General features: G+C 42.2%; 1 pseudogene; it reads right to left on the minus strand.

Annotated features, from left to right (window-relative positions):
• Window positions 1-818: 818 nt before the first annotated feature.
• LOC130026436 (RAD52 motif-containing protein 1-like) lies at window positions 819-14,899 on the minus strand (annotated as a pseudogene).
• Window positions 14,900-23,876: the final 8,977 nt, after the last annotated feature.

The raw sequence follows: 23,876 nt of genomic DNA on the forward strand, positions 1-23,876 counted from the left end.
GGCCTTAAAGGGAAGCTGTTCTAGCTCTTCAAAGGTTTCTGGATGCTGAGGCTGGGGTGAAAAGGATCCAGTCTCGTGACGAATCTGTGGATGTTTCTCTGAATCTCCCACCAAAGGTTGACTCCCCTCAGGATAAAAGGTATCCATACTGGAATCGAAGTAATCCTCCTGCATTGGTTGTGGTCGACGACGAGGTCTCCTAGATTTCCTGCGAGTTGGAACAATTTCAGCAACATGGTGCCCGCCAATTTGATCCAAAAGGAAGGCGGGGAGTTTTGAAATCCGGGGCTGAAGGGTAGGGGGTGATTCAGCGGCAGGATCAGGGGAAGATGAAAGCCAGGGATTGGGGAGCCCTGGGGGGCTGGGGGCCAGGGGGACTGGGGGTAGGACTCTCCCCCGGAGAGGAGCGCCCTGCAGATGGGTGGAGAGGTAAAGAATTATAAATATGTTTAATCCCACATTCATGGCTAAGGAAGTGTAGTCTTCCTGAGCCTGAGGATTAAGGCAGCTGGGCACTGCCCCTGCACGCCCTTATCAACCACGCCCTTGACAACCACAGGCCCTTGACAACCGGGGGCCCCACCCCCTCAGCACCTTTATGAGCCTTTAAGCAACCTTTATTGGATCTAAAGCCAGCAAGACCCAGGCTTTCCTTCTTCCCCCAAGGCACCAAACACATCCAATCAGGTCCTCTACCCCACCCCCCTTGCCTCCCCTCCCACTCTTGCCACCCAACAGGACTGGGACTGGGCGGAGCCCCGAGGGTAGGGGAGGAACAGCTTGTCCCCAGACAGGGAACACTGGTGAATTCAACAGCACTAATCCAGCTGTGGTGGTCTTGGTGCTTCCTCCTCACTACTGAAATCCAAGAGACATTCTTCCTCCCCTTGGCCATCCTGCTTCCAAGAAAGGCAGTTGACCTGCAAAAGGAGCACTACTTCGGGTGGGTGGGGGTTCACAAATGTTGTCATTTCCTTTAAGCTCTTAGTCTCTCTGATTATTTATCACTCTCCTAGAGAGGGGATAGCACGGAATCAGGGACACAACATTTTCTGAAGCAGGGCTCTGGGGCCAGAAACAGTTGATTCTGGAAGACCGTTCTTAAACTGAATGAACAGCCATATGCGCTCCTTTACACCGGCCTGGGGAAATCCCCCTTTCTTGCATGGAACTCAACATAAATTCACGGAGAAAAAGGAGCAAGCTCCTTTCTAGAGGGCTGCCCTTCTAGCACTCGGAGGGAACACTTAAGATGTTCACGTCAGAAAGTGACAAGGCTCTCTTGCAATACTGTAACTAGTACCCATTTTACTTTCTTCACAGTCCTTCTTCTCATCCATATCAGTTCTTATTATCTCACACTTCCAGAATATAAATTCCATGAGAAGGGGCTTCTTCCCACTCTCTAGTTGAGTAGAGAGCCCCGAATGGAGTTGGTTCCAAGAGTAGCCTCATTTAGGGATGGATGTTCGTTTTCTGAATTCTTTGGCATTAGTACGAAATGTCTTCTCACCTTTCTTAGTAAGGTGGACATTGTTGTCTCTTTGGGGGCCACACCTGGAGGTGTTTGACGCTGTACCTGACAGTGCTCAGGAGGCCATGCAGTGGCAGGTATCAAACCCAGGTCTCCCTCATCACAGTCCATGCTCCAGCCTGATGAACTATGTCTCAGGCTCCTAAGCTAAGTCTTTTAAGACCCAATTGTAGGTGTTGGAAGTTTTCTTGGTGGGTTTGATTTAAACTATTTAAAAAATTTCTTTGCAGGACTAGATCAATAGTTCAAAAGATTGAGCGCATGCTTTGCACAAGAAAGGTTTGAATTTGATCCCTACCATCACCTGGTCCCTCGAGCACTTCCACAAGTGATTATAACAACGAGCCAGGCTGGGTAATTCCTGAGCGCCACCAAGTGTGAATCCCGCTACCTTACCCACAAATAAAATTTATTTTACAAAGGAAAAAAACAGATTTTCAACAAGAGGAACAGAATCACCTTTTCTCTTTTTATCTTCCCCTAACTCCCTAACTTTGGAAATAAATTTTCTGACTTTGAGCCATGTTAATTACATATATCCAACTCCAAATTTGTTCCCAATGATATTAAACACATTTTGCCACCCCCCAGCATCCCTAGAATACACACATAGTGTATTCATATGTTCTCCTGGAAATTAACAAGTTAATTCCTAATTTGGAATACTATGCAATTGTTGAACAGAAAGGTTCTTTCATAAAATATTTCATCACTGATCACTGATCACTGTCCTCCTGTTGTTCATCGATTTGCTCGAGCGGGCCCAGTAACGTCTCCATTGGAGACTTTTGTTGTTACTGTGTTTGGCATATTGAATACGTCATGGGTAGCTTGCCAGGCTCTGCCGTGCGGGCGAGATACTCTCGGTAGCTTGCCGGGCTCTCCGAGAGGGGCGGAGGAATCGAACTCGGGTTGCCATGTTGGCTGCATGCAAGGCAAACGCCTTACCGCTGTGCTATCGCTCCAGCCCAGGAACAGAATTTTAGGGACTAACAGGATAAGATCATTTGTTTGGATGGAAAAACTCAAAGCGAAAGGTCAGAAATGCCACTCAAATTGGGTTTTTGATGCTTATTATTTACTATAGGGGGAAGGTTCTGGTTATATACATCAGTGCTCAGGAATCACTGTTGGGAGCGCTAGGGGGTATATGTGTGGTGCCAGGAATCAAACCAGGATCGGTTGTATGCAAGGCAAGCACCTTAGCAGCACCTTCCGCCCTGTACTCTCTTTCTCCAACCTTGTTTTTGATGCTGAGTCAGATCCTTCCCAGGTGCTGAACCAGCAATGCCATTCCCCCAGTCCCAGGCTTAGGAAACCAGCTTATATCAAATTTTATACTTCCAAAGTAAGGGAACTACATCCATGGAGGTGGAAGGGCTCCTCCAGACAAACTACTAGAACTGAGGTTAGCACCTACAAAGTTTCATACCAATACATCTTCAGATCAAACCAACGAACTCAAATCTAAGCCATGGATTTTAGTGGCAGACCTAATGGTAAGCAGAAGTAAATAATGTGTGAACAAAACAACACAATTTCTGTTTAAACCACATTCCAATCAGAACTGTGGATCCACATATCAGCCTTCAAGTTGATTCATTCATTTAACTCGTTAGCACCATTCTGTAGTCGAGCAGGGATGTAGCTTGAAGAAAGCAAACAATTCATACTGCATTGCATCAAAATCCAGAAATGCAGAACAATGGAGAGAAAAGCTTACTTCTGAATGCTTCCCAAACACTATCTTCCTGCTACTTACCTTTTAACCTGTAAAATTCAGATAAGAGGTATTTAAGTGCAAAATATTGTCACTGAGATCCAAAACAGGAAAAGTTTATAATGTGGCCCATTTTTATAAACCTCATTTTAAAATTTTACATCTGATTTATAAAAGGGCCTGTCTTGGATTTATCACCCATAATAATTTGAAAACAGAGTTTATATTTCTTCTTCAGATATAGCAAGACATTGACTTTAAGGATCTTTTTTGAAGAAGGTCCAATTTATCAACTCAGAAATTACACAAAACATACTCAAATGAGCTTTTCTTTTTTAACAAGAAAAGGCACACTCCATTTCATTACAAGGATCATGGTAGGAAAAAACAAAATCAATGGGAACAGGAAACAAACCCAAGTTTTTATGGTTTGTGGAACTTAAAAGTATTATTCATGTTTTCATTCTGCTCCGCAAATCTTAAAAATAATCAATTTATCTCTTGGTTCTTAAGAACAAGGTAACCATCAAAAAAAGAGAAAAATCAGCAAACACTACATGCAAACACCAGCAGGGTGATGAGAAACCAATATATTCATGCCTTATAGAGAGCAAGATGAAAACAGGAGGCTTTGGAAATGGCAGAATAAATTTTACCGAGACCTGTTCAAGGAACACCAAAAAAACCAAACCTAACCAATCGGCTTAACAGAAAGATATTTCATATTTCATATAAATATTTCATACAAGATATATATGAGATGCTGAGCTCTAGATATGACATCATACTTGAAAAAAAATGTAACTTTTCAAATGCTGTAACATAATCGTACTTAAGGTCCCAAATCCCTAGATCCTGTTTAAGAGGAGTTCAAAAAGGTATTTCTCTGACAGAACTCAGAGGGCACTCAGAACTCTCCAAATTTCAAAGAAGGCTTTAGAACCAATGGCTAGGACTTCAGGGAAACTTCAGAAATTCTCTGAACTAAAGCTTGAGAGTTTCATATTTTTCTGGGGATGGTAGAATTGCCTACACATGCTAAACACTTCTAAAATCTGCTCATTATTTTGAATTGCTACCATTGTGTATATGTCATCCTTGAGTTTTTCTTTCATGTACTTGAACTAAATCATGAAGCTCTTCGGTTCTGGCATCAGTGAGCTCCTCAAAAGGCCGATATTCCACGGCTACGTTACCACTTTCTGAAATAAAGTTAACAAGGATCAATTCAAACTTATTGGCTAAAATGTTCTCTCTATGAAGGTAGTACACAGTGATAGTGGGTGTGTATTTTCTTTATACATCCAATAATTTTATTTCTAACGCATAAAATAAGAGCATTTTCCTTGTCAATGCAGACATTAAGTTTGGTTCCTTTTGCCTCTCTGTTTTGAGGCCATTCTCAAAGGTGCTCAGGGATTATACCCACTTAGTACTTGGAGTCATTCCTGGCAATGCTGTGCTGAGCTGGAACTGAAACCTGCTTCCTGCATGCCAAGAATGTGCTCAGCCTGTTGAGCTATCTCTCCAACCCACTGCTTCTTTCATTTCTTTTTATTTGGGGTTTGCAGATCCTACCCTCTGGTACTCAGGGACTGTTCCTGGCTCTGTGCTCCCTGATGGTACTAGAGGGGACCATATGCCATGCCAGGGATATGCAAGGCTCTGGTACCATCTTCAAAACCCCCACTGGTTCTCAAAAGTTATTATAGTTGATAGAAATTTTACCAGTTGACCACAGAAGTCACTTTTGCTAGAAAATTGCCCAGACTGCAAGGCTGAAGTCAACCCAGGAGCTACTCGTGTAATAAATAAGGTCTCTGACAACTGAAAATTCCTTTCTCTAAGACTGCAGGGCTATAAAGCAAGGAAAGCAATTCTGTTTGTGGACTCTCTACGGATTATTCACTTTCCTTTGGGCACAGCCGGAAATATCCATAGCACTAGAAAATTCCATAAGAGGAGAACATTTAAAAATCTTAAATAGTATGACCACTATTTGTTTTTGTTGGGGGCCACACCCAGCAGTGTTAAGTCTTCTCCTGACCGAAGTACTTGGGGGCTGCTCCTGGACGCTCATGTTGTGCCAGGAATCCAACCCTGGCCTTCCACATGCATAGCATGTGCACCAGGCTCTCAGCTTTCTTCCTGGCCCCAGCAGAATCATTGTGAAGGTGCACAACACATACTTGGTTGCTACATAGAATCACAACCACTCAATATGTCAGTGCTGAAAACCAACCCTGAACTCATTCCAGTTAAGTTTCCTCTTCAGTAGAAAACAGTAGCAATAATTAGAATATTTCGTCCTTTACTGAATTCTAGGTAAGTCTTTACAAATATTTATTTTTATTACTCAGTATGTTTCTTCTTCTTTTTCAATGAATCACTGTGAGGTACAGTTACAGAGTTACAAACTTTTGTGCTTACATTTCAGTCATACAATTATTGAGTTCCCATCCCTCCACCAGTGCCCATTCTCCACCACCAATGTTCCCAGTATCCCTCCCACGACTCCCCCATCCCCCCCAACGCCTCATGGCAGGCCTATTCCCTTTAAATCTCCCTATTCCCTTTCAATCTCTCTCTTCCTTTGGATGTTGTGGCTTGCAATATAGGCATTAAGTGGCCATCATGTTCAGTCTGTTGTCTACCTGCAGCACACATCTCTCATCCCGAATGGGCCCTCCAAGCATCCTTTACTTGGTGGTCCCTTCTCTATCTGAGCTGCCTTTTCCCCCAGCATGCGAGGCCTGCTTTCGAGCTGTGGAGCAATCCTCCTGGTCCCGATCTCTACTATCCTTGGGTGTTAGTCTCCAATTCTGTTACTTTATATTCCACAAATGAGTGCAGTTCTAGGTAAGTGTTATTTACTTTTACAATATAAGGTAAGCAAAACTAAAAGTATATTTTTTCAGAAAATTGCAGCTTAATGAGGCAGGGAGGGCGTTTGCCTTGCACATGGCTGACCTGGGTTCGATTCCCAGCATCCCATATGGTCCCCTGAGCACCGCCAGGGATAATTCCTGAGTGCAGAGCCAGGACTAACCCCTGAGCATCACTGTGTGTGGCCCAAGAAAGCAAAGAAAAAAGAAAAGAAAAGAAAATTGCGGCTTAGAAATACCTTCACATATATGTTTAGAGACCTACAGCTGCATTTTAAAAAGTAGAGGGGCCAGAGTTCTATTACTATGGGTAGAACATTTGCCCTGCATGCATACAACGCAGGTTCAGTCCCTGGCACCCCATGTGGTTTCCCGAGTCCTGCTAGAAGTGGTACCTGAGCACATAGCTAGGAGTAAGCCCTAAGCGTCAGCAGGTGTGGCCCAAAAACCAAGAAAAGAAAAGAAAAAAATGGACAGAACTAGTACTTAAACAGAGGATTCTGAAGTTTAGAACCACTATTCTCTTCTGCTTTATTGACAAACAATTGAGAAAGAAGAATTGGATCAAATACTCTCTCTACAGTCTAAACTATTCTACGTTTATACATTGGGGGTAATATTTGCTGTAATTATTTTTCACAGATTTCACAAAGAACAAATTTGTGACTACTCTGTAAAGCACCTAGAAAATAGAGGAATAGGAAGTACTTATATTTCCATTATTTTCAATATAATTGACTTCTCAAAATCAATTTATTTGCTCTTCAAGTAAGAAAACTGCAGGACTTCAAGACAACCTACAAAAGTCTTACCTAAACCACAATGAGCAGTTTCTGAAATGCATCTGACACAGTCTTTTGAATAGCAAACTTCTGAGTGGTCTTCCTTTTCGTAAGGAATGATAATGATCCTAAATCCAACCAAAACAAATGGATTTACTATGCCAACCTCTAGAATTGATTTTTATGACCTCTGAAAGGGGAACTGGGGCTGGAGCTCTAGTACAGCAGGTAGGGCGTTTGCCTTGCATGCAGCTGACCTGGGTTCGAACCCCCGCATCTCATGTGGACCTCCCAGCACTGCCAGAAGTAATTTCTGAGTGTAGAACAAGGAGTAACCCCTGAACATCGCTGGGAGTAACCGAGAAGATAAAAAGGTTATAAAAATAAAAACAAAAATAAAAAAATAAAAAAGAGAACTACATCACGATCTTAATGAGTAAGGGAAGGTACCACGCAAGGCTATGTCTCAAAGGTTCTCTGGTAGGTATATTCTGTCAGGGCTATTACCATACATTTTTGCTGTCTGATCTATTCTGGACATTCGTAAACAGGTAAACTCGAAGGGAATTAGTCAAGACCATGGCACAAATCTCAGACTGATTATGTATTTCAAATGGGCAAATTGAAGCTAGACACCTATAGACTCCTCTACTATACACTAGGAACTTGACATACCTCACACCACTAATAATCCAAGAGTATCACTAAACATTTGATGGGATTTAAAGTAGAAGGCTACCAGTCATACAGGGACATATATTTTTACAGATGTGTGTATATATAGGAGTGTATATATACACACACAAACACACACACAAACAAACAAGGCTCAACCTTTAACAACATGTCAGTAACCTCTTATTGAAGGGCTTAATGGTCCCTGGGGGAAATAGAACAATCTTCACATACTTTCCTCTAAGGAAACTTTTTTGGAGTATTTTCAGTAGTTGATTCAGAACACAATACAAAATAAATTCTTTCGGTTCTGCTTTGGGGCAGGGGTTCAGGTTCGAGATGCAAAAATATACAAAATATGGTGGTAGGAAGGTGTACTGGTGGTGGGATTGGCGTTTGAATATTAAATGTAATCAAATATTTTGATTTTAGCACAGAGGTAGGGCGTTCGCCTTACAAGCGGCCAACATGGCCGACCCGAGTTCGATTCCTCCGCCCCTCTCGGAGAGCCCGGCAAGCTACCGAGAGTATTCGATATGCCAGACACAGTAACAACAAAGTCTCCAATGGAGACGTTACTGGGCCCGCTCGAGCAAATCAACGATCAATGGGAGGGCCTTTACCTTTTACCTTATAATAATAAGTTACTTTATAATAATCACTGTATCACTGTCATCCCGTTGTTTATCAATTTACTCGAGTGGGGGCCAGTAACGTCTCTATTCCTTCCAGTGATGAGATTTTAGCAGCTTCTTCCAATGATTGGAGCACTTTCAGGATAAGGGGAATGAGACTTGTTGGTATTAGTGTTTTCAGAATATCGAATATGTCACAGGGAGTCCCCAACCTCTGCCCGTGTGGGTAGGATACTCTCAGTAGCTGGATGGGCTCTCCAAGAGGCAAATATTTATGTATTTCTCTCTATGACTTGTTGCCTACTGTCTGAACTCCATCAAATATGGTGTGGCAATTATGGAAAATGGGTAGGAAGTGTCTTCTAATGTGAAAGCGCCCTGGCCTGGAGCGTGGCGGCAGTTGGGTAGTGGGACAGGAAGGACTCTCACCTGCCCCTCTCTGGAGTGCCTCGAGGAAAACAGCCTGGCATGGAGTCGATTACTTTGCAAAAATTATAGTGTTCTGGGCTTGAGCAATAGCACAGCGGATAGGGCATTTGCCTTGCAGGCGGCTGACCCAGGTTCGATTCCCAGCATCCCTTATGATCCCCTGAGCACCGCCAGGAGTAATTCCTGAGTGCAGAACCAGCAGTAACCCCTGTGCTTCACTGGGTGTGACCCAAAGAGCAAAAAAAAAAAATATTATAGTGTTCAAAGCAGACCCGAGTCACCTGGATACCGCAGCTAGGAATAACGGAATTGGATAACTGGTAATTCTAGAGCTAATATATCCCGATGGGCGCTGAGCCCATTCCCAGGGGATGAGTGCACTTCTCAGATTAAAAACCAATCTGGTCAGCCTCCCCTTGGTTCCGGCCATGGGGAAGTGCAGGCGGCTTTGGTGATGGTGACTAGATAACCTCGGGCAGATGGCACGCCCCTACCCCCCACGGGGTGTGACAACCCATTCAAACATCTGCCCTATCACCTATCAACTTCAGGAGCTTGAGGAAGATTTGGTAGTGGAAAGGATGAGCTGGTCTCTCCCTAAGATTCACCTACCAGAGTCTGTTCCAGTTCTTTCACTAATAGTGCTGCCTTTAATTTAATACCCTAAGCCTAAATGCCACAGATTCTGGGGGGAAAAACATTTTTATTTGGGTATTTCATTGTCAAAATGAAGATTTCGCTGGGATAACAGACAATTACACATGATCTGTATTTGAAAAATTACTTTGGAACAAAGAAGACTGTTACCCCCAAATAGGAGAAACACTATTCCCATCCCTATACCCCTAAGGTTCTTGGTAAGCAGACAGCTCTAAAATTGTGAAGGGTCCCCAGGTCCTTCCCCCCACCAAAAAGAAAAGGTTCTGTTGGTTACTACCTAAGATTTAAACAAGTATTATTAAAAGCATCGGCCCATGGCTTTAGCAGCTTACTTAGCAAGGAGAGGGCAGTTTGTGATGTATCTGAAAATATGATGAGAGAGAGAGAAAGAGAGAGAGAGAGAGACAGAGAGAGAGAGGGAGAGAGAGAATGAATTCTTACCCACACCCCCATTCCAGTCCCCACAGAGACCTTCCAGTTTATCCAAAGTCTCCTCGGCTCTGCCAACTCCAGGGCTCTTGCCAAAGGACGACAAAACCACCTCTAAAGCACAGAAGATCTTCACGCTTTGCTTCTGAAGTGGTACCACAATATCTTCATTTTCCCTTTCTTCAAGTTCAGAAAGATCCTGAAGCTGTTAAGAGTTCAGATTGAAGGTCCTTCTGAACATCTCAATGTAGATTTTAAAATGTTTAATTAGATGCCACTCAATGCCTCTTTCGCAAACCACAGCACCCAAAAGGAGAGAGTGAACTAAGGGAAATGCCCTGCCACAGAGGCAGGGTGGGATGGGGAGGATGGGGGGGGGGGTGGGAGGGATAGGTATTCGATCATTGTATAACTGAAACCCAAGCACAAAAATTTGTAAATGTACAACTGTACCTCATGGTATTTCACTATAAAATTCTAAAAAACAAAAACATATTTCTGGAAAAAAAAGTTTAATTAGAAATAAAAACGAAACTCCAGCAATCCTTGCCAACCGTTGAAGTAACCTGTGACTTCAACATTAAACAAAACTTCCCAGCCATGAACATACAGAGCACACAAGACTTGTAGAATATGGACACCACCGTCAACTCACTGAGACCTTATTGATTCTGGGGTGTGACCGGTGATCAAACACTTTCACTTAGACGACTCTCATCTATCAGGTCTGTAGGTTCTCTGAGCCCGCTGGGGTAACACCCCACACAGCTGGGAGTCGTGCAATACTCAGGACAAAACCCAGGGCCTTGAACACGGTGGGCACAAGTTCCGCACTTGAACTCTCTCCCCGCTTCCTACCTTGACAATCCTTTTAGACCATCCATTGAAACCAAAATATTAGTTTGCCAGTTCCTGGCACTGGGAGCTGTTTAGGGCAAGTGTAGAATGTCGAACTGCTTTATGTCTGCTGAGACGAACCTAAAGACATAAGAGAGATACCCGAGATTAGGAACGACTTCCCACAGAGATCTAATTCAGCCCACCCAAGACTTCTCAGTACAAGTTTCATAAAGTGGCCGTGAAGAGCAAATCAAACAAACTTTGCTGGTTGCTGTAGTTTCAGAGCCATACTCAGCAGTAATCAGTTACTCCTAGCTCTGTGCTCCGAGATCACTCCAGGTGGTGGTTGGGGGAATCATGTGCGGCTGGGGATAGAACCAGGTTGGCAGCAAGCAAGGTCAGCCCATTAACTCCTGGCCTATTTCTTTGGTCCTTTAAACAGTTTAGGCATTAAGTTCATAGGAAGCACTAATACTTATTATTCTCAAGCCGTGGTACTTTTCTGCATTATTTCCAAAATCTCTGATTAATCTGAGCATGTCCCTGACTTCTGGTGGCAAGTGAAACTATAAGCTGTAAGATCTGCAAGATTGTAGATAAGCAAAAGAAGTAAATTGCTTCAGTGATTCTATCTAGAAGCTCTTGCCTGTAACTATAACCTGAAAGATAGGTAAGATAGACCTGCCACCAAAGCAAGACCTCATCTACAGCACTCCTCTCTCCAAATTATTAGCCTTGCTAGAAGAGACTATAGTTTCGTTTATTTTTTGTTATACCATTTTATAAGCAACGATCACCTGCATTTCTCGAGAAATGGTCTCGTTCCTGACGTTCCATTCACTCTCAATGGGATGAACATCTCCGAATGCAACAGTTATGTGTACCTAGGTCGACAAGTCAACATGACGAATGACCTGGCACCTGACTTGCGCAGGAGAAAGAGAGTGGCTTGGAACGCCTTCAAGAATGTTGAAGAAATAGCGAAGAGGACAAAGAACCTCTGGCTCTGGGCACATCTCTTCGATTCCACTGTTCTTCCTGCATTATCATATGCCTCAGAGACCTGGGCCCTACACAAACATGATGAGAACGCTATTCGAGTCTCCCAAAGAGGAATCCAAAGAGCTATGCTTGAGTATCATGCTTCACTCAAATGAGAGAAAAGAATCCGAAGTTTCCACCTTCTTCAACGGTCAAGAATCAGGGATGCTGTCTCATTTGCCAAGGCGTCGAAAATCAGATGGGTTGGACACGTAATGAAATTTGGAGATGACTGCTGGACTAGAGCCATTACGGACTGGATTCCACGGGACATCAAAAGATCATGTGTCCGTCCACTTATGAGATGATCAGACTTCTTTATCAAGACCCTGAATGATCGATTTGAGGCTCTTCGTGTTCCTAGAATGAGCAGATGCCATTGGGCTACAATAGCACGCGATAGGGATGAATGGAGACATTGCTGGCGCCCGCTCGAGCGAATCAATGAATAACGGGATATCAAGTGACCAAGTGATCAAGATCATCTGCATAAGAGATTCTTTATAAAATACAAAATACCTGTATTCTAACTTCACTAAATACATTACTGTGGACTTCTTATATCATTAGTTCTTAAATGACAATTTTAACTTTCAGCCAATATGTACTATATGAACTTATTAATAAAAATTCAAATGCAAGGGTGGAGAGATAGTCCAATGGGCAAGGCATTTTTGCATTGCATGTGGCCAATCTGGGTATGACCCCCAGTGTCCCATGTGGTGCCCCCAAGCCTACTAGGAGTGATCCCTGAGTGCAGAGTCAGAAGAAAGCCTTGAGCATTGCAAAACATAAAAGAAAAACTATTCAAACACAAATAAAAGCAGAGCAATACTAATTATTGATTTGTCTCCTGTGCCTATCACTATTACCAATTTATAAACACCTTCAGTGCTCAAAGGATCCATATTGTATCCTTTCCTCATTCTCTGATGCAAGAAAAGTTTGTTACTCACAAAGGCTTGATAGTTTGTTGGTTGAGAGAATAAATCAAGGAATGAGAAAAGAAAACAAAATTAGTTTCCCCAACCTAAAGCTGCCTGAGGAGAGGGAGCAATGAAGACTGATCTTTGAATGTTTACACCACAGACTGGCCTGGACCTGTAGTGACTGCAGTTTTGTCAACTTAGGAAGCTTCAGAAGGGTTCTGAGACCCTGGAGAGGAGTTACCTTAATTTTGTAACAGTTTTTTTTTATTCATTTTTTTGCTGGTAACTATGAAGAAATTCTCTGATGACTTGAGTCTTTCCTTCATTTTACATTAAGATCCCCTTTACTTTTCTGTACTTATAGGAGGCCAAAGATAGACAAGAACAATGGGTGCTCTCCAAGTTATAAAAGAACCTCTCATGGAAATGGATAATTTTCAGAGATAAGGTAGTAATCCCAGCCTGTGCATGAGAAGATCAAACTAGAGTACCACCTTCACAACTACATACTGATTTACAGAATGTTGCCATTATCACTATACTGGTAATGAATCTTATGCCATAAAAATCTCAACACCATATTTATGAAACTCGCCTTCCTCCTGGGGTGCCCTCACTCATGCAAGGTCTATGCTCTGCCACTGAGTCACATCCCTGTTCCTACGAAATGGTCTTAATAGCCAATGAGAGAAAGGGGTGGGAGGAGTACCACTCATGAATTACAATGGATATAGCACTGTAGCACTATCCTCCATTGTCCACAGATTTGCTCGAGTGGGCACCAGTAACGTTTCACAACAAATTGTGAGATTCTATTACTGTTTTTGGCATATCGAATACGTCATGGGTAGTTAGCCAGGCTTGGCAGTGGGAGCGAGATACTTTCGGTAGCTTTCGGTAGCTTGTAAAGCAAACGCTCTACCCGCTGTGCTATTGCTCCAGCCCAAAATGGATATAAGTGTATTTATTTATTTTGGGGTTTGGGGCCACACCTGGCAATGCCCAGGCTTCATCCTGGCTCTGCACTCAAGAACCCCTCCTGGTGGGTCTTAGGAGACCTTACCGGATGCCAGGGATCCAACCAGTGTTAGCAAGTGGAAGCCAAGAGCTTTCCCCCTCTTTACTATCACTGTCCTCCCGTTGTCCATCGATTTGCTGGAGCAGGTCCAGTAACGTCTCCATTTTGAGACTTGTTGTTACTGTGTTTGGCATATCGAATACATCACAGATAGCTTGACAGGCTCTACTGTGCGGGCGAGATACTCTTGGTAGCTTGCCGGGCTCTCCGAGAGGGGCGGAGGAATTTAACTCGGGTCGGCCATGTTGGCTGCGAGCAAGGCAAATGCCCTACTGCTGTGCTATCGCTCCAGCTTTTCAATTGCTATGGCCAAAAACGTTTTCAAATCCAGCTGTAATATGACCGTGAGATGGCCAGAGTTTAGCTGCAGCTTACTGTCTGCAAAGCAAATAAGGTCCATGAGACCTTGATTTCACTCCTAGGGGTTGGAGTAGGGGCTGAAGCAGGTGTTGGGTCTGCAGAGGAGCAGAAGAGTCTGTGGTCACACGAAGGGGTGTTCTCATGTCTGATCAAGTCGCAGGCAAGGACAAAAGGACGGGGAGTGAGAATGACCACAAGAGAAGCCACTTCAGGGAGCCAATCAGAGGAGGCTTAGAATTATCATGTGAAAGGCTTGGAAACCATAATTCTCATTCATATATTCAGAGGTATGGGAGGGGGTGGGGGTCTGCACGGGAAAACAGCGGAGCGGGGGACCCCTAGGTTCTAACCCCATCCCCTCCACACCCAACCCTGCTCCACCAAAATTGAACCGAACCACAGAAGAATGGAAATGGGCCAGACAAAAGAATGGGACTAAAGATGGAATTCAGGAGCTGGAGACCGTGGAGCCCCAGGAGCACCCAAAGGGAAGAATGTTTTCAGTGGGAAATGGGAACTCAGGGTGGGCACCGGGAACAGTGGGCGGAAGACAGAGCGATGATGCTGGCCGCGAGTCCCTCCAGGCAGCAGAACTGTCAAGCGCACATTGGACCCCCTCAAAGCCTCCAGTGGAGGCTGGGAACTGGGCTCTGACCCTTCCAGCTAGTCTCTTACTGCAACCAGCCTCGGAGTTTCTGCAGAAGACAGCCTGTGGGGACTCGCAGTGTGTTGCCTGGATACTGGTAGACACTGCAAGGCAGCGGGAAGCTGGGGGGGCAGGGGGTATCTGGCAGTGCAAGGTGCCCCAGCCCAGTACTGCTTCCCATGGCCCCAATCCCAGCCAAGCGCCAACCCACCTTCACGGAGAGGACTGGAAAAGCGGCTGCAGGTTGCAGGCCCATTGGGCTGAGTGGGCGGCGCACGCGAATACAATGTGACCACGGCCTAGAACTGCGGATGGGGTGGCAGCAGCCTTGGGGAAGACCCGCATGGCATTCAGAAGGCGAAGCGGGGAAGGCTGAGGACAGAGAATGTTGCAGGGACGCCGCGGTCACCCACCGCACAGAACTAGAATTTCCTCCATCTAGAATATTTCTCTATACCCTCAAACCCAATACAGTAATACACACTTCTCTAATATTGCATACTGTTTTTCTTCTATAGTCTAAACAGAAAGTTTTTATCTATAGAACTGAGGTTGCATGAATGTTGGTGTGGGGAGGGTGGAGAATTGGGAAAGGTCCTTGAGACATCAGTCAAAGGAATTAGTCGCTGGTGTTACGTGTGGTACTGCAAAGAGGTATGCACAAAATCAATGATTTACGATACTGTAAATCCTGGTATCACAATAAAACTGACATAGTTAAAGATTTTTTAATAAGAAAGCACTGAAACAAGCTATATTTAGCATCACAATAATTTTACATACCAAAGTAATATCTGATTTCATATTAATTCTTGTAATTCCCTAGAAACGATAATATTTTTATCTAAAATATGCCTTTTCACACTTAGGACCTCACACATTTACCTCTTTGTGTTTGCATTACTGATAAGAACTTTGTAACATTTTACTAATCACCATTTACATGATACATGGTAAAAGACAAGTAATCATTTTTTTAAATATTCCACAAAACTCTGAAAATCTTAACTTTAACATGGCACTTTCAGAAATTTAAACTGCAGCTTAAAAATATCAACTGCGCTCAAACACATTTTCATTATTTTAAAAGATCCTACAGACAACAGTAAGCAAAATGAAAAAAAAAAACGTGAGCTGCACACAGTAATGAAGTTGAATGACTGGAGAGATTGCTCAATGGGCTGACCACATGCTTTGCATGCAGGAGGCCCATGTTTAATGTCCATCACCATCAAGTTCCCATCATCAAAAGAAGTCCCCCCGAGCACCAAGACAGGAGTATTCCCCAAGCACCAACAGATGTGGTCCCGAAACAAACAAACAAACAAAAAATACATACCCTATTCCCTAATCAGTATTTCTACAAGACAAGCAATATTTAAGCACATTATCAAGGTAAAAAAACCAACAGACTATACTTATCCAACTCAAACCCTTATTCATTCAGAATCACAAATGAAAATGGAAAAATGACCTCTACTCCAAACCAGAAAAAAACTCTTCAAAACAACTTTGCAGTAAAGCAGTATACATATCAGCAAGGTATTCATGAAGGCTACCTTCAATGGAAACCATCGTTTCCTTTATATTCTTTACTTTTAGAAGTTTACTGCAAAGAGACAAAAGTATATGGAAGCTGGAAGTTTACAAAGGAACTTTCTTTGTTCTATTCAAGGAAAATATAAAGAACCAGTAAAAATAAAAATTCACTTTCCAGAAAATGTTTCTAGTCATTGTAAATAATAATAAATCCACAATTTTTTTAAGAGACTCTTTTCTTAAAGAATGCCCAAACTGCAATACATACAACATTCAAAGTTATAGAGATATTCAGATTGCCATTTTCCTTACCATTGTTAAAAAAAACAACAAGGAAAATTTAAGCCTCCAATTTTGATAGATTATATTATGGTCTATATAACAGCATAACCTGTCGGAAGAACTTTTATATCCAACAAACAAACATAGGCTATGACTCAAAATAAAATCACAACATAGAGCAAGAACTTTACTTTGCATTTGTTAGTATAACAGGGTACAAATTCACATGCTTGCAAAAGTGGAGATGAAACAACTATCAGCAAACTTGTACATCACCAGGAAGCTGAAGGTTTGGGAAAAAAGAAGCTATATCCACTCTAATCTTGTCCCTTGAGTAGTGGCATGGGAGAAGACTAAAGAACAAAAAATGAGAGCAAGCAAGGATAATTTACTAAAATTCACCTTAAAAAAAGATTGAATCTGGGGCTGGAGCAATAGCACAGCAGGTAGGGCATTTGCCTTGCACGCGGCTGACCCAGGTTCGATTCTCAGCATCCCAGATGGTCCCCTGAGTACCACCATGAGTAATTCCTGAGTGCAGAGCCAGGAGTAAACCCTGTGCATCGCTGGTTGTGACCCAAAAAACCAAAACCAAAAAAAAAAAAAAAAGATTGAATCTGCCATCTTGGATCTCTGCACCTGGTGTAACTTCCATAGAACAGTCATTGGCCTAAGTGAAATCACATATTCCCCATTCAGATACCATGATTTTGAATTGATAGGCCATACAAATACAAACTAGCTGTCACTAGTCACTGACTTGTAGCTAAATATCAGATAAGCATTAACATAGAACTCTGAAAGAGAAGGGGAAAAAATACGATAAAAAGAACGGAATTTTAAACTATCACACAGTATTTAAATCACCTTTATGAGGAAAAAGCGATTAGGGAAAAAAAGTGAATAGAAAATAGAAAAGACAGGGGTATTTTGAAATGTTTACTAAATACCATAATTTTATTTGTAATTGAGGTAACTGGTATAACTTCAAGCCCCATTCGTATCCTTTTTCATTTTTCACAGTAAACATTCCAGGTATCTTCGTTAAACCCATAATTAAAATAATCAGAACGGTCAGTGCCTAAAAAGAAGACACAACTTTTGTATGCAAGTATTTCAATCCTATTTTTATGCAGCAAATAAAATATAAAAATGTAAATGATAAGTTCTATAAGTATAAATACTTCTTCAAATTTTACTAGTTCTCCCGATTATTACTCTAGCACCACAAAACTATGTTTTTAATGAAATTTCCTTTATAAATGGCATTATAAGAAAATACTATGCTATGCAAGACTAATATAATGCTAAGCTACTGTTACAATTTAGCAACACAGGTCATTACTGCGAATTATGCTTAGGACATTTATAATGACATTTACAAAAATCCTATGAATACTATTGATACTGAAAGTTAGATATTTTTCTAATGACTTTAATATGAAACATCTTTTAAAAATCTGCAATCCAGAGAGATAAGTCAAAGAGCTAGAATGAATGCTTTGAATATAGATGCCCAGGTTTGATCACAAGCACACAAGGTAACCAGTCATTGCCAGCAGACCTCAAGCACCATCACGTATTCCCAAGAAAAATCCAGTCCTCTTCTGCTGGGGAAACAGCTCGAGTATTAGAGCACATGCTCAGTGGCCTGGAGCACACTCCCGGGTACCACAATGTTCATCCCAGAAGACTGAGCATCACACACACTGAGTGCCCCAGGACCTTGAGGGTCACTGAGGCTGGTCCCAGGGAGGGGTATGGAGTCATTTATCATCTTACCAGGTTTACACCATGGTTTATCTTCAAAAGAATCCAAATCTACCTCCAAGAGTGGAACTCCATTAATACTTCTAGGTGCATCGAGCTCTACCCCTTTGACTTTTGTTCCTTTTTTAACAAATACAAAATAGAGAAAGAATGGCATGAGCAAGATACTGAGAGAAAAACAGAAAACACCATTTTACTAGTGATAGCTCTCAATAAAACAAAGGCTTCAATGAGAACATTAGAGTCAGGCATACTATAGGAATAAGCACGTTATCAATAACAGTAAGTTTAAACTTTAGGGAAGAAACTCTAAGATAAAGTGTACGGATTAGGAACTTGTTAACTCATTCAAATAAATTCCTGTACCAATATGTACCAATAACTTCCAGGTGTTAAATCCCTTTTTATATGCTGTGAACTATAACAGGTCTTACAGGGTTGTACAAACAAGTTAAAATCAAAAGAGGAAAAGAAACCTCGTGACCCACAAACTTTACAAACACGTATTCTTTTACAAAGCCTTTCACAGAGAAAAGTTTCCCCATCCTTGAGACACAAGTTTAAACGACTCTCTTGAATTGAACTGAAGCACTCTTCAGATCACCTGTGACAGCTACTATAGTCTGTACGTTCTTCAGCTATAGTCATTACTTTCCTACTGATGCACTGGCAAATACAAATTTTACCTGTAGTTCCATGAACTCTTCCTCCTGTCTTGATATTAAGATTCACTGATGCTGTTCCGTAACTCCTAAGAACAACAAAAATTATTCTGATAATCCTGAACTAAACAAAAATAGCAATATACTCCATGTATACAAGTTATACATATATAGACTGACATTGACTAACATGTTTTAAAAAAGTGGGTGTGGGGGAGGGTTCCGAAGTGCTGATTAGGGGACCTAAGGGTCCCTTCCTGCCATTACTGTGGTCGGCAGTTCAATGCCTGGGTCTGAGAATGCAATGTTCTTCAAGCACTGCAGTACCAAGGATTATCTAGAGTACCCCAGTTGTGCTCAGAGACCTTCAGAGCCAATTCAGTAATGCTCGGGGGACCAGGTGGTGTTGGGGATCAAACTAAACTGGTTACAGGCAAATCAAGTGACTTACTTATCTCGCTGTACTATTTCTCTGGCCCCTAGGGGGGAAAAAAGTCTTAATTTTTTGTCACTTATTAAACAGTAGATTAAAAAAACAGATAATTCTGGGATCAAGAAAGATAGTGCAGAAGGCCTTCAAAAGTACTGCCAGATGTGGCCTTGGGAGCACCTGAGCACCACTGGAAAAATCAGACCACATACATTGGCCCTCAAATTAAACCACCTACCATTGGGCTGAGAATCACTCGCAGTGAGGCCTGGGCCACCTGAACAAAGGGAGGACTCTTCCACAAAAGAAACAATTACATCTTATATGTTTGGGTTAGGGCACATACATAATATGAGCATGACCTGGGCATCATCCCCAACACAATCTGACCCCTCGCACACTGCCAGATTATTATTCAGGGGTCCCAAGCACTGTCACTGCTGCTCAAACAGCCAAGAATGAACAGGAGGAAATCCCCAAGGGCAAGGGGGCCCTGGAGCAACACCTGGCAGGCCTATCCCTAAAAAAATTCATTCCAGGCCATTAGCACTGAACACCACTTAGGAAGCCACTCCACTCCCCAATTCCCCCGTGCCCCCCCAAAAAGGGGGTCTTAAAAGTTGAACTGTTTTTTTCTTCAAAAATCTACCTGCCAGTACATGTCCCACTGTTACACACTTCCCAAGAAACTAAGCTGGTCAAGGGAAAGTAGCACTGTAGCACCGTCCTCCCGTTGTTTATCGATTTGCTCGAGCGGGCACCAGTAACGTCTCACAACAAATTGGGAGAATTGTTGTTACTGTTTTTGGCATATTAAATACATCACAGGTAGCTTGCCAGACTTTACCCTGGGGGCGAGATACTCTCAGGCGGAGGAATCGAACCCAGGTCGCCATGTTGGCCACATGCAAGGCAAACGCCTTACCCACTGTGCTGTCACTCCAGCCCTAAAGGGTAAGTAATACATTTATATATGCACCTTGTCCTCATTTCTTTGCCTCCTACTTAATTCAGTAGTCAGCAATCCTGTAAGAAAGAAGTAATAAGAAATAGTCCTTGTTTTATAATCCAATGATCTCCTTTAGGCTCTCACTGCATTCAATATTGTTGGTAGATCGTCTTTCAAATACATGGACTACTTTTGTCCATAAAATAAATTCATAAAATGAAATCAAGCTAAACCAAAACCAGAATGTGGTTGTTGGTGTAAGTGGTTAATGACGGAGAGAAAACAATAGGGAACAGGTTTCTAGAATGCGAGTACCATTCCATATCCTGATCTGCGTGGAAGTTACATGAAAACGTAACTCTTGTAAAGATGAACTCAATTTCATTTAGAGTAGTAAAATATACCAGAAAACAGAGGGAAAAGCTAAAATTTGGAGCCAGAACCCCATTCACATTCAAGGTTTATCCAATATTACTTATGTAATTTTGGCCTAAGACCTGTATACATTTTCCTTAACAGTAATTTAGATAGCCACGAAGTGCTAGATCCCACATACCTGGGAGTCCAAAGGAATTTCAAGTAAGTATGTCAAAGTATTTCATTTTAACATGCTTCTCCCACATTAACCAGATCAGTTATATTTTCAATTAACTTCTCGACAAGCCGTGAAGCCATTGAGTTCTCCAAGTTACCCATAATTCTGTTTAGTACTCAAATGTATCTTCTTTATCCACCTATTTTAATTTAGATCAAAGAATATAACATGGATTCACAGTCAGCCTTCTAGAGAGGTCTGTGCTAATGGACCCCTCCCTCACTTTCCACTTACCTCTCCACCCTCTACAGCCCAACTCTGCAACTTCCATCCACAAAAACTGTCTCTCCACAGCTCTTTTTCATGGTCATTTTCACTCAACCCCTCCTGATAATTCTTTTTAAAAATTTTTGGATGTTTCACAATCATCAGTTTGCTCCTGGCCGGACTCCACTATCTGGACAAATCTCATCCAGAAATTAATTTTGAAAAGCTCCAGCATGCAGGTTTTGTGATTGAAATCTCCAGCTTTCATGAGGCCAGGGAGGGTTCCCTCCCTCCATGTATCCCTGTTCTTCTGGAAGCCCGGCAGGAACACCTCCAGCACCATGTGAGCTCTCTCACAGGCCATGATCCAGATTAAATTAGAATAACAAACTTAGAAATAAATCTTGAAAGAGATCAAGAATTTCTCTCGGATCCTGCACAAGGCTGAGTCATCCAGGAGCAACCCAGAGAGGGACGGGTGAACCCCCACGTCCACCCAAACAGCGTGCCAGCAGCCAAAAACCTCCACATTCCACAATCAGCTTTCTGAGATCGGGCACAGACTACCCTCTGTGCTTCTGGAATCCCAGCCGTCAGGCCTATGCCCCAAAGCCACCAGTTAAGAATTTCACTCCATCTGTTACTCCGTCAACACTTTTGGACACCCTGGAGTGTGTGGATGCAATTCTGGCTACGCAACATCTCTAACTCTGTAACACTGTTAAGCCAGAAGTAGCACACCAGACTGGATGGTATGTAATATGAAAGGCAACCAATTTCAATTGACAAAATCTATATACAGAAGGCTTTACCTGTAATGTCTTAGTAATCTCTTACACAAGGGTTGAAAGGTTCCATGCTGAGATAGAAGAATCTTCACTACTGGGGCTGGAGCGATAGCACAGCAGGTAGGGTGTTTGCCTTGCACATGGACGACCCGGGTTAGATTCCCAGCATCCCATATGGTCCCCTGAGCACAGCCAGGAGTAATTCCTGAGTGGAAATCCAGCAGTAATCCCTGTGCATCACTGTATGTGACCCAAAAAGCAAAAAAAAAAATAAAAAAATAAAAAAAAATTCACAATGTTTCTTCTAAGGAAACATCTTTTGATCATCCTTTTAGCAAATTATTTATAAGAAGCAATGTAAGATAAATGATAGTGGGTCTGCTATGGGGGCATGTTCAAGTGGTAGTTGGGAAAATTGGAAATAATGGTGGTGAGAAGGGGTAATGGTGGTGGGATTGGTGTTGGAATACTGAATGTCTGTAACTAATGACTAAAAATCATTTTTTTTTTTTTTTGCTCTTTGGGTCACACCCGGCGATGCACAGGGGTTACTCCTGGCTCTGCACTCAGGAGTTACTCCTGGTGGTGCTCAGCGGACCATATGGGATGCTGGGAATCGAACCTGGGTCGGCCGCATGCAAGGCAAACGCCCTACCCGCTGTGCTATCTCTCCAGCCCCTAAAAATCATTTTAAATTATTGGGGCTGGAGCGATAGCACAGCGGTAGGGCGTTTGCCTTGCACGCAGCCAACATGGCCGACCCGAGTTCGATTCCTCCGCCCCTCTCGGAGAGCCCGGCAAGCTACCGAGAGTATCTCGCCTGCACGGCAGAGCCTGGCAAGCTCCCCGTGTCATATTCAATATGCCAAACACAGTAACAACAAAGTCTCCAATGGAGACGTTACTGGGCCCGCTCGAGCAAATCGATGAACAACGGGAGGGCCTTACTTACTTTTTAAAAAATATACTATCAAGTTACACTGTATGCAGAGATTCAAGATAGGAGATTTAGTCTTTTTTTAAGTGAATTTTCATAAAGTATCTTCTTTAACAGGGAAGCTGCTGGGTTACTCTGGATTCAGCATCCCACGCAGACAGCCATTCAAAGCTACAGAAAAATCTGGAATAAACTCTGAAATATATTTTTAAAATACATTTTAAAATATTTTAAAACTTCGGGGCCAGACAGATAGCACAGCAGGTTAGGCACTTGCCTTGCACACAGTTGATTAGGGTTTGATCCCTGACACCCCATATGGTCCCTAAAACCCAACAGGGGTGATCCTTGAGCACAGAGATAGGAGCAAGCCCTGAGCACAGCTGGGTGTGGCTCCAACCCTCACCCCTGCTAAATATGTATTTTTTAAAGGATCGATTCCAGAGTAACACCTGAATATCTCTGGGTGTGCTCCTACTCCCCCAAACTAAAGAAACAAGCGATAGAGAGTTTTAAAACAAAAGCCTTCTGATATTTAAAAATCAATTAAAAAACTGAATTAAAAATATTAAAATCCTAGAGCTAAGAAAATAGCTCAAATAAAAGTACATGCCTAACATGTCAGATCCTGTACCATGAATACCACTGAAAGGATCCCCAACACCACAAGATTTTGGCCTTATTTTAAAATATATACACATATAACATATATAAAAAACCAAAGCTCAAGATTGGGAGAATGCAAGCAGCAATTTAATAGTTTCTAAATCCAAAAGTTTGTAGCACTCATTTTACAAAAACACTTTCAGTTCTAGAATTACAAATTACTGATTCCATGCAACTTTTATAATTCAATTCACCATTAGGAAGGAAATGTTTTCCATGGCTAAATATTTTTTGAGATATAAATAACAAAGTATTTGTTTTAGGTGTTCAACATGACTTGATATACATATACATATATATATAAACTGTAAAATGCTAATCACAGCAAGTTAACATTCATCATCACAGTTTTCATTTTTTTCTTATAAGAATGTTTAAGATGTACAAGTTTTAGCAACTGAAAGTAAA

This window comes from Sorex fumeus, unplaced genomic scaffold (assembly GCF_029834395.1).
Source record: "Sorex fumeus unplaced genomic scaffold, SorFum_2.1 ptg000001l, whole genome shotgun sequence".
Taxonomy (NCBI): Eukaryota; Metazoa; Chordata; class Mammalia; order Eulipotyphla; family Soricidae; genus Sorex; species Sorex fumeus.